We start from the raw sequence: 11,951 nt of genomic DNA on the forward strand, positions 1-11,951 counted from the left end.
ATCCCTCTGTTTCTTCAAGTTTGGTAGGTGATGCTGAAGGATAACAGAAGATCTCTTTAGTGGAGGTATATAATTTAGTTCCTGGCTGGCCAGGGGCTATCTGATCTCTGCTTGCTTTCTGTGTAGCAACTTTTGAATTAGAGTGACTGAGTGCCTTCTTCCTATCTCTGTGATCTCAGTGTGTGGGATGGTGCTGAAGATGATGATCATCTGCAATTTAGTTTATTGCCTGTTAAAGCAGACCAGGTGCTACTTTTTGCAAGACCAGCCAATTAGTAGTGTTGGCATTATGACATTATCTTTGTGATAGCCACTTCATGGAGAGGGCAGAATGGCGGTAACCAGTTAGATTTTGCTGATTAAGTGATAACACAGTGTGGCCAATTGGGAGAAAGAGCACACCTATGGCTTGGCACTAATACTCCGGTTGAGATGGCAAAACCTGTAGAGGCTAATGTGGTGTTACATTATAGTTAATTGCATAGGTACAACCCCATGGAAAACTTTTCTGGTACCATGCATAGTGACAAATTTACAAAGCATTAATCTGGCCACAAACTATTTTCAGAAGATTGAGCAAGAACAGGTTGCCTGGTTGCCATATCTCCCCTCCTAGGAGATAGGGGAGAAGCTATTCAGTCCACGTTGCACTGACTTTTGCTGTGACAGAGAGAAGCATGAACTGATCTGTGTCATGTCCCTGTATGGTGAGCAGGTAACTTTCTCTTGCATGCCTCTCATAAAGATAGCAGGGAAATGAAAGAAGCTGCGAGCAGCACAATTTTTCTGGCCATTGCAATAGCCCTGTGTGCAGTCACCTCACACATACTCTGAGAACAGCCAAGCGTGGCCGCTCAGACTGGGTGTTCTAAATCATTCTAACCTTTTGCAATGTGTTAAGTTTGCTATTTAAAAAAAAAAAATCTATTTCATTTCTACTTTTGAATTTCTGCCTTTACACTATGGTGCGCTCTTTGCAGAAGCGAGGAGTGCGCGCGCGCGCGCACACACACACACACACACACACACACACACACACACAAGGTTATTTTCTCTAGAATGAAATGAAAAACATTCCCTATAGGTTTTTCTGGAACAGGGACACAAAAATGCTGGTCTTCTGCCTTCGCTATTCTCCACACTGAGGAATGCCCCCTATCCTGCAGTTAATCCTCATGATTCCAATGCTAGGTGAAGATATTTCCATTTATTTTTTCTTGGCTTGTGAAAATCTGGAATTAAATGTTCAAATCAGGTCCTCTATCTAGAAAAGCTTTCTGAGCCCTAAAGCCATATCTGCGTTAAGCGCTCTGTATCTGACAGGCGGCATGGAGAAAGTCCTGTCCACTCCCTCATGCACATACACCTTCTTTGTACTCTTCAGTGCATTTGCACATGGTTGCCTAGGGCATAGCTGTATGTATGAATATGAACCAGTATATATCCTTGTTCCCCACACACAGTAGACTTGCACAGGCAGGTTTTCATCCTGGCATCTGAAATGGCACCAAAGCTGGTTTGTCTTCATCAGCTCTGGCAGGTAAATCATATTCACAGTAGTTCAGCTGCACTCATGGCTGACAATGTGGGATATTTTTCATAGTGGGAAGGCAGGAGGCCTCCTGCTTCTCTGCAAATTGAATGGTGTGTCTGTGTCAAATGATGGGACAAGCAAATAGATCTGAGGCATGTGCTAGATGTAGCTGCTGTTCCTGCTCAGGGTAACCTGTGTGATGCCTAAGAGTCTGCAAAGTCCTTCTCCCTCTTCTCTGCTGGTAAGATGTGTGGCTCCAAACCCATTGCTTAAAGATCCTTGTCCTGTGCAGGTGGAAGAGCGAGTAAGGGGCTGAAAATCTGCACTAGGGGTGGATTCAGGGGCAGGCTCAATTTTCCTTAGTCCTCTCTACTCCTCTAAACCTTCTTGCTATGTCAAATGAGAAGAGCAGGGCTGTTGTGCAGGGCTGCAGCTAGAGGGAGGCTCATGCTCCCTATCTGCCACATTGTTTTCCTCTGGTTTCTTACGTCTGCAATACGGAGCCAGGGAGATAGAGAGAAGCGATGGCTCCACACTGGGAATGCACAAGTTACTAGAGCTGGGGACATGTGGATTTATAGGGTGACTGATGCCTCCTTAGCCACCTCTGGTAAATCCACCCCTGGCTTTGCAGACAGGGAAAAGTGGCCTCAGCAACAAAGGGAAGGAAAAGCTAAGGGCAGATTCAGTTGCATAATTTATGCTTGAATTTGGATTTGAGTTACTTGTGCATAAAAGACTTGAGCCAGTTGTGTCTATGCTGCTTGTAGGGATAGAGCTTGCAAAACATGACACCGCATCCCAGTACCCAACCCTGCACCAAACCCCTGACTCATCTGGATGGATAGACAGAGCTGAAACTCGATTTCTTGCAGTTGGTGATTGGTACATGTGCTGGGAACCCAGCTGGTGCCACTCTTGGATTCTCGCTCAGGGATGCGGAAGCACCCAAAGTAGAGGTCTTGAGACTAAATTCAGCTTCGACGAAAGCAGATGCAGTGCCACAGGAGCAGAACCTCAGCTGTGACTCCTGCTGGTTGCAGCTGCATGAGGAAAGCTGGTCAGAACAGCAAAACCAGAAAGTGAGGGGGGAAAGAAGGGAAATAACTTTCAAGCTATACAAGATTTTGTCTGTTTTGTGTAATGTTTGTCAGGTTTTCCCGTTAAAAAAAAAAACTCAAAATGAATATTTTTCCTACTGATGGAGGAAATATCACTTCTGGTTTTGTAGGGGGGTTTTTGAAGGCATTGTCGATCGTGTTGGGGATGAGGGGAAGTGAGTCCTCTCTCCTGCTTCCATTTTTGGGGCTGGAGTGAGTGAAGGAGCAGGCTCACAAGGCCAGATGAAGAATGGCTCAGCACAGAGTTGTGGTTGCAGGCATCACCACAGCCACACAGCATCAGCCTCAATCTCACAGTTGTATCATCCCTTCCCTGATCAGTGGTTTGTTCTTTGTGGAGCCCACGCACATTACGTAGAGCTGAAGAAAAGGGCCGTGTCCTGCTTTTAATTTTATCTCTGAGCATTTCATCGGAAAGTAGGTTTTAGAGCTGCAACCTCACAAACAGGCAAGAGGCTGCCAGAATCCCATTACCCAGGTGGAGACGATAAGTGCGTTTGAGCTGTGCTGTGCTTCTCTCTCTGTTCTGATAGATGCCACGACGCCTCCCTGCTCCCACTCACCTGTGACATACCCGTGTTCCCTGTTCCGTGTAGGAGAAAGCCAGCATGTGTGGAGCGGGCTCATGCAGGGCTCCTTGCAATACAGGAGACATGTGAGCTCAAACAAACCTTGTGAAGGAATATATTCCTCTAAAGGCATATAATAAATGCAAGAGCATGTGAAGCGCTCTCAGTGAATGGTCCGGAATACTATGCCATTGTCGGACATTAAGGTACTGGGATCAGTTCATGGTGTGAAATTCTATTTTAGACATGAAGACATAATCCAGATTATAGCAGTTCCTGTTGGGGTGCTGTGTTGTCTGAGAGTTATTGCACTCTTGTTTGAATTACGGTGGGGAGAGTCAGAGGAGGCTCTGGAGACAAAAGACAGCCAGGTAGTCCTCTGCTGGTGAAGGGCAGAGAGACGCAGAGAAAGCCAGTCCCAAAGTGGGGCAGGGAAGTCCTGGCAGGGGGAAGGGGCAAAAGGGGAAACAGAAGAGTGGGGAAGGGAGATAGGCAGCCCTCTACCCCAAACTGGGGGTGGAGAAGAGCTGAGCAACAGCAACCTGTCAAGAGAGTAACTAATAACAATTAATAATTTATTGTGCATCAGATAACTCTTTTCCTCATGGTTTCCAGAAGCTCTTTACAGACTATATATAGTGACTGCATTACAGTGTGGTCTGCACTTTTCAGCAGCATGGGTTAGGAGCAGGCCCGCTGCTGAGGCACAATGGAGCCACAGTGCATGTGCATTGCGCTGGTCGGCTCAAAGGAATGCTAGCAAAGGAGTTGCACTCCCTCAATCCTGCCTGCATATTTCACCGTAAAAACGTGCACTGGAACAATCATTTGAGGAGTGAGGACAAGGCAGAGCATTGTGCAGATGTTATTTCTTCCTGCCTATTAAACCAGGCTGTCCCAACGAATTCAATTGCATAGACCTTGAGAGAAGAAGGACGGGGGTTGGAAAGAAACAAATGCATTTCAGAAAGCTTATGATAATGACTTAAAATTGCTTTTCTTCGTAATTGTGATTTTAAGAGCTGACATATAGTGATAAGCCAAGTGCTAGGTACTGATGGCTTACAGAACATGGTGATTTAAATAGAGACTGTTCCACATTAATTTGTGCCTATCCTTGGACCTGTTTAATTCAGGAAGGGGATGACGCTACCTATGAGGCAGACGAATTAGTGGGAATAGCAAAGGTGAGCACCAAAAAAATAGCAAGTCAGCTGATAGACAGATGCACCACTGTGCAATGTCCCCTTTTTGTGTCTCATCTGAGCCCTGAAACACTGCCCCGGGGAGGGAATACGCAGGGCAGTGTCTGAAGGAGAGAGCTCAGCACCATAGGGCAGGAAGCAAAGAGGAATCTACCTCGCTGAGCCTGCAGGGCATATAACGCTAGTAAGAAAGCAATTAAAAGAGCTGAGCAAGCAAGTGATAAATAATGTAATAAGAGGTGGTGTAATAAACCTTCTTAGGAAAGCTGGCCCTTAGGCCAAGTTTTCTGAACTTGAAAGGCAGAAATTCCACCTCATACCACCAGCCAGGGCATAAAGTCACTTTGCAGGAGCAATTAGGGAAGAAGTTGCTTACTCCATTGCTCTTAGGTCATATGCAGTTAAGTTTAGGGAGTGGTGAGAAAACCCCAGTGGATTGACTGAGGCTGCTGTTTGTAAGTGAAAGTTTACTTATGTAAATGTGTTTAAGAGGTGCCTTTCAGTGAAACTGTTTGCTGCATTTCCTGCAAAGAGCTAATGGAAAGCCTTCCCTGAGAGACAATGCTGTTGGGGCTGCATTATAGATTTCACCTGTGGATGTCTGGAACCCAGGTGACCAGCTGCAGAGATTATCTGCTAAGGGAATGGCCTGCTTTTCCTGTCGAGGGATACAAATACTGAACTGCCAAGGGACCTCCCATTTACTGCTTGCTGTATTAGGTGTTGATAGACAGGTAATGCTTTGAATGCATTTTAGATAGTATTTCTTGTCAAAAGCTGTTGCAGGCCTGAGGTCTTGGAATTTTCTTGCTTTCTTTTTCCTTTCCTTCCTCTCTTTAGATTTGTAATTATGAAGTACTTCTATTCATATGAAGGGCCTGATTTTAATACTGAGCCTTCTGTCACTGCTAACAATTATTGGTCCCCTCAGGTTTGTGTCAAGGGAAGTAAGCAGGAACTGGAGGTGGAAAGTCATGCTTGAGGAGAAAATGGCCTGGCTTGAAAACCTTGCCTAAACTGTTGTTCAGTTTGTGTGTGCGCACATGTATGTGTGTGTGTGGAGGGGATACACAAATTGCCCCCTAGGCTGTGTTTCAGTGGGGTAAGCAGTGCAAAGCAGTATACCATGCTGCTAGAGTAGATGCTGCAACACTTCAGTAGTGCATATCTAATGGTAGTGTTGGTATCCACTGGGGCTGCAAGCACTGAGAAAGCGCACATGGCTGTTACATCCAAATATTGGCTGCAGTGCCCAAGTATTGCCCATTGCTTCTTGAATCTCTCTGCCTTGTACATGAAATGGAGATAATGGTACACTGTCAGCTCACAGAGGGATTTTAAAATTTGCAGAGTGCTTGGATCCCGTTATAAGGGAAAAAGCACACTAAGTGGAAGTCACAGGATCAATCACAGGACCCCACTAAGCGGAAGTGCGATAGCAAACCCTACTGCTGGCTTCCCTTCAGTTCGCTTTTGGTGCCCAGCGCACCCATCACAGTCACTCCTGAGACTCTGCTCCCTGCCCTTGGCTGCCAGTCATTTGCTTGCTCTAGTCCTGCCTTGGCTCCTAGCTCTTGCCCGGCTCCTAGCACCCTGACTTGATGTTCAGATGCTTCTCGTCATGCCTCTTCTCGGGGTCAGGCTTTCTTAGTGTCATCTTATAGAGGACAGTTAAACTGTCTTGGTTATCTGATGTTCTGGCTTTTGGCCTGGTTCTTGCTGTATTGGTGCTCTTGTTGCTCACTGAGGTCTGTCCTCGACTTCAGGAATCCTGTGGCTTTCTGCCACTGTCTTCTACCAACCATCCCTGCCATGTCTTTTGCTGGTTGGTTATGCTGCATGTACATACTCAGGGATCAAATGGAGGTATTTTCTCAGTTGAAGAGTGCAATTTCTAACTTTTCAGTCTTTGACGTTGCAACTTTGAGCCTTCTGTTAACAAATCTCTTGCTATCCCTTAAACCGACAAAAAAAAAAAAAAGTTTTGATGTTGCTATGTGAATGTTTTGTTAGCTGAGCTTGGACCACTTCACAGACCTCTGCCTCTCCAGTAGTATGGTCCAACAGCATGATCTTTTCTGTGGCTCAGCGCTCATAGGTTTTGGGAACTTAGCTAGAGGCTTTTACAGGTAACTGCAGACAGGTGATCTGTGTAGCTTGGAAGCTGGTCCAGGTTCCAGAGCAGTGTTGTGCAGTGAGTGAAGACTCTTCTAACTTTTGCACTTCCTCCAATAAGACCTATCTGGCCTTCTCTCCTCTACCCTCTCTTTGTCTCAGTTTGTCTTTTCCACAGTTGCTGCTTCTTCATATCAATCCCAGGTTCTTCACCCCCATCACCCTACCCTTGTTGGGCTTCTTATCCATGGCTTAGTCTTCTTGGTGAGCAGGACTAAATTTTGCTCTCTTAATTCCTTATGCCAGTCTCTTTACCTTATCCTAATTCTCTTGCTCATCTATTTATTTCCAGTTCTCTCCTCCTGACAATTTATGCATCTTTCTTTCCTTCAATCCAGCCTCTGGTCTCGCACACTTCCCCCACACTGATTCACAGTCTCAATATTCCCCACACAGCCTACATCCAAAGTGAGTTTCTTCTTCCACTCTAGATTTCTGACGGTTGGTTTTTTTCCTTTTTTTGGGGGGGGGGGGGGGATTTTTTTTTTTCCTCTCATGCATCCCAATAAGGGCCCTTAGAGCTATTCCATGCCTTTTGCCACCTCCTGACCCAGTTTGTGTCTTGTCTGTTATTAGACCTCGCCACTCTTGGCCCTGCTGCCTGACTCAGCAGCTGATTATTCGGTGTACGAGTGCCTCTGCTCTTCACTGGGGAAGCCGGACCTGTGTCTCTCGCAGGAGCCTGAGGCAAACAGGTGTCTGCACTGAGTGTTCTTGGTGCAGGTGAAACCTTCAAAGAAATATTGCCACTAGATCCAATATGATTCTCCCTGTCCAAGCTGTGGATTTTTATTTCCAAGGATTCTGTCATGGCAAACTTATCCACATTTTTCTTGGCTGTATCAGTGGCATATTTTTGGAATGAGCCCATTATCCTGCTGAATTTCATGTTCTTGCTCCTCAGTTGAGACCACTAGAGCTTTTCCAGAATTTCCAGAAATACCAACTTTCCTTCGTTTTTCCTCTCAAAGAGCATCTGAACTCTTGCAGCTGAAATTTAAGGGGGAAAAATACATATATATTCTCTGGAGGCATCCACTTGCACAATTCAAGTCTGGCAAAGTTCTAAGAAACTAGAAAAATGATGCATCAGACACACTATAATAGCTGGCAGAGCTACTGGCCTGCCTGTAACAACTGAATTTGATATTTACTTTGTTTTGAACTTGTGCTTTTGCAAGAGGCTGTGGTGGGACAACATGTGTCCTAGAAACAGAGGGTCCCTAGACTGTCCAGTCTCCTGTGGGCCTGTTGTCTTCCCAACAGCAGAAGTGTCCCATCCCTCCAGGCACGGGAAGGTGTGTTACAGGCAGAGAGAGAGGAGAAAAAAAAGGGGGTTTTGGGGGGAGGGGGCGGGTTGGGAAGCACTGGGTAGGAGATGCTTAGAAACTTCAGTCATGCTGCTCCAGTTGTATCTTTGCTTTGAGCCCCTCGCTTTCTCCCAGCATCCCCACAGACGTCGCTCCTGCCACTGGATGTAAAGCAGCTGGCGAGGGATGGGAAGCCATGCTTGAGGAGGAGATGGCACCACAAGCGCTCTGCGTAGACCAGCCTCCTCTCCTTTATCCCTGCTCCTCCCAGCACCGTTGTGCATCCCCTCCAGAGGTTTACTGCTTTTGTTGGCTCCTTTTACAGTGCCTCAGGCTCAGCACTAGCCAGAGGGTCCTGGGAAGGTGATGGGCAGGGGGGAGGGAAACGGGGGAGGAGGGAGGAACAGGGGGGCCCGAGGAGAAAGGTTCATTGCCCCTGATCTATTACAAAGTCTCTTGGGAGACAACGCGTTAGGCTGGGAAGTGAATGATAGCCAAAGCAGATGAAGAATCGTTCTGTGTTCCTAATGTATTTTATCCTTGACAGGGATTTAGCTTCTTTAACTATCAAACTAACTATTTCTCATATATATATTATATAAGCTGTGAAAGATAAAGCATACAGAGCATCAATCATAGCTCTTGTCAGAATCTCTTTACCTCTTCCCTCCTCTTTATTTTTAATTCCTTTATGTCTTCCATGTCTCTTAAGACAAGAGTATTGTTATTTGACTTGCAGTAGAAGTTGACCAAAATGTAACTGAAGGGTGCTTCCATCACTGCACAATTTGAAAACAACAAAAAAAAAAAGGCTGTGGTATTGTTTGGAGCTGGACACTGAAAAAAAGTAGAGCATTGGTGTACGTTTTTTTCTCCTTTCTGTCAACTGAGAGACTTCCTTCCATTTGAAACAAGTTTGTCTGGGCTTCTTGGAAATCCAGCACTGGGCAGGTGGTGTACCAACCCTTCAAGGTTAAAAGAACTGATAATCCCCCCGCAAAACCCTCTTTGAGCAGAGGATTTTACATATATATATGTGTGTATATTTGTGTGTATATATATATTTTTTCTCCCCTCAGTTGTAACAATATGACATCTGCACACACCTGCACCCATGGACAGGAAGACACACAGCTGTTCTGCATCCAGCTTGACTCTTCCAGTAGGACTGAGTGGAGCTTTCAGAGAAAGGGAATTGTGGATGAACATGCATAGATGTTTTTAAACATTTTGTCAGGTTCCACATATGCCCAGATCTGCTTTCTGTCTGCCTGTACCAGCCTGCCCCAACTCCCGGGCAGATTGCTGCAGGGTCTTAGAGAGATCTTGCTTTAGCCTCGACTCTCCCATGAGTTCCCCCACAGCAGGGAATGGCCAGAGCCTTCTTTATTAATGTTACTGCCTTATTGACACAGATTAAGGAATGCAAAAGAAAAGACAGTGAGATTCATCAATAACCTTGTAATCTCTAAGTGCATTTTCTGAACCAGTATCTGCTTTAGTACATATACTCATATTATTCTCTGTAATTCCTTGAACCAATAGCACAGTAATTGCAGATTGTTTAAAGTTCAATATTGCACTTCTAATATGGTGAGAAGGAACAATACAGCCCCACGTGATTTTGGATCTCAGTTTCAGAGATGCTGAATATCCAGAGCACCATTTAAAATCAGCAAGAGTGATGATGCTCTGAGAACCAGGCCCTTGTATTTTTCCTTTCCTGATTTCACCTTAAATTAACCAAACATTTTTTTCTGTGCTTCTTAACTCAGCCTTTTATTATGTTTGATAAAGTGAAAGAATCTTCTTTTTTTCCTCCCCTTGTATCTTGCACAGTGGAGAACATAATGCCTTTGCTTTGAAGTCTTTGCTGTTATCCTGCCTACAAAGCCAGGACTCTCTTTTGGCTTCCAGTTTAATTAAATGAATCTACTTTGAACAAGGAGGCTGTCATGGAGATCCTGAAATGGCCTCTTCCCCTCGTGATAGCACACAGCCTCCGATCATTTTAGAATAAGTTTACCTTGTACCAGTGTATGCTGGATCTTGTAGAGTGCCTAGCCTTGTTTGAAAATGGGGAGCAGCGCGAAAGGATTGTAGCAGTTTTCCAGGTTAAGGTCCTTTGCTGTTAGTCTGAACTGACTGCTAACTTGGTTCAGCAACTCTTTGGCTTTCCGTTTGTACTGGAAGAGCTAGCTGACCACAACCGAGCTTAGTTAAAGGTGCTTTTTGCAGCCAAACTTTGTAAGCAATAATTGAACGTACTCAGAACTGTCTGGGCTAGGTGTACTTTAAAATGATGCCAGGCGCTATGGGATGGTAAGCAGTTTGGAGAAGTCTGAAGTCTTCTAAATAAGAAAGGTTACAATGTTTTTTCCTCATCCATTTATATTAGAGCAGCTATTTGAGTCTCCAGTATTTCTCACTGGAGTATTTTCCACGGCCACTCACTAGTCGGTTTCCAAGTAGCATGAAAGAGAGAATAACGCGGAAGTGTACTGGATTGTCGACAGGTTTGTGGTAGGAGCTACCTGGTGCCTAATTCTGCAAGAAATATTTGTCTCACTTGAAAATGTTGGGTTTGCCCCATTCAGTCTTGCCTTACGCACATGGAGCAGCCAGGAAATCACCCAAGCTCCACTTGGCAGCCATTTGCTGGAGGATATCTACTTGAACGATATTTGTCGATAGAGCTGCCTCGGAATGAATTTTAGCCCACAGTTTATCTACCAGCATTGTGTCCTCTTCTGAATAATTTATATTGACTGCTGCGCCTTTATTTTCACCTCCTCGTACTTAGAAATGGGCCCAATTAGCCAGATACAGATTTGGACCTTCAGTACTCAACATTAGGACACCGAAGATGGCTTCCAGCCATTGATTTCATCCCAGCCACTTCAAGATGAGTGTCACATAATCCCTCTTAAAGAGCTTGTTGCAACCTTTTGGGAATTACAAGTTGGATCCAATGCATGAGACAGCCCTCATCAATGCTCAGTCTATAAGAGCACTGAAGGAAAGGTTTAACATAACTAGAGCCATTACTTTTGCCCTGAGAAACATGGCTAATTTAAAAGCGTCTCTTTACAGCTTTCTGTTGCTAATTGTGCATTTGTTAGGATGCCAAGCCTGGCACAGACGGAATACTCTTAGACCTCCTGTTTAGGGTAAACTCTCCCCTGTGTGCCATGGCAGGCAGGAAAACCAGTCATCAGTACCATGCCAGCCTACAAGTCTGATATTACTCAGATAAAGTGCTGACAAGGACCTTCCCTCTGCAAGCCTCTCTGTTGCCATGAGGTATCTTGCTTTGGAAGTAGGAAGAGAAAGGCTGGCCCATACAGTGTTATCCATTATAAGCATAAGGTGTCATGCATAAAGGTCTTGCTTTGTTATGCCAACTTCAGTGCTTCCCAGTCAGCAGGGCCAGAGTGAGTTTCATCTTGTGCACAATCTTTGATTCTTAAACAACAGGCAATTACTTGCCATCAGTCATTGTGAAGAGGATAATCAGTCTCACATGCGTTGACATCACAGATCATTCCTACTGATAACTTTAATTTAAAAAGCACTGGAATATCTGTCACTGCTAATACAAAAGACTTTGCTATGTATAATTTCTAAATATTAGACTTGGCAAATACTTTGTATCTTTTTTGAGTGCTTGGCTTCTTCAGCTTAGGGCATACCCTCAAATGTGCCCAGTCAGCATCAAGCAGATTCTATTTAGGGCTAAAGTTTGAATATGGATCAGCATCTTTCAAAGAACTCCCTGCTTATTTTGAAGCTTAGCTGGATGCCAAGTTCTTCAGAAAACCTAGCTTGGAGTGCCCTTGACTTTGCCTCAGTCTGATTGGATATGGTGCCAAAGGTGGGGAGTTCCTCCATATTACACACTGTTCCACTTGCCATATGCCCCGTGAACATCACGCTTGCTTTGACAGTGCCCTAGAGTTTCTCTTTTTTGCTGTATGCTGCTGTTGAAAGCTTGCAGCTGGACAATTTGCTTTTGCTTTGGAAATACTGAATAAAGG

This window comes from Dromaius novaehollandiae, chromosome 1 (genome assembly GCF_036370855.1).
Source record: "Dromaius novaehollandiae isolate bDroNov1 chromosome 1, bDroNov1.hap1, whole genome shotgun sequence".
NCBI classification, from domain to species: Eukaryota; Metazoa; Chordata; class Aves; order Casuariiformes; family Dromaiidae; genus Dromaius; species Dromaius novaehollandiae.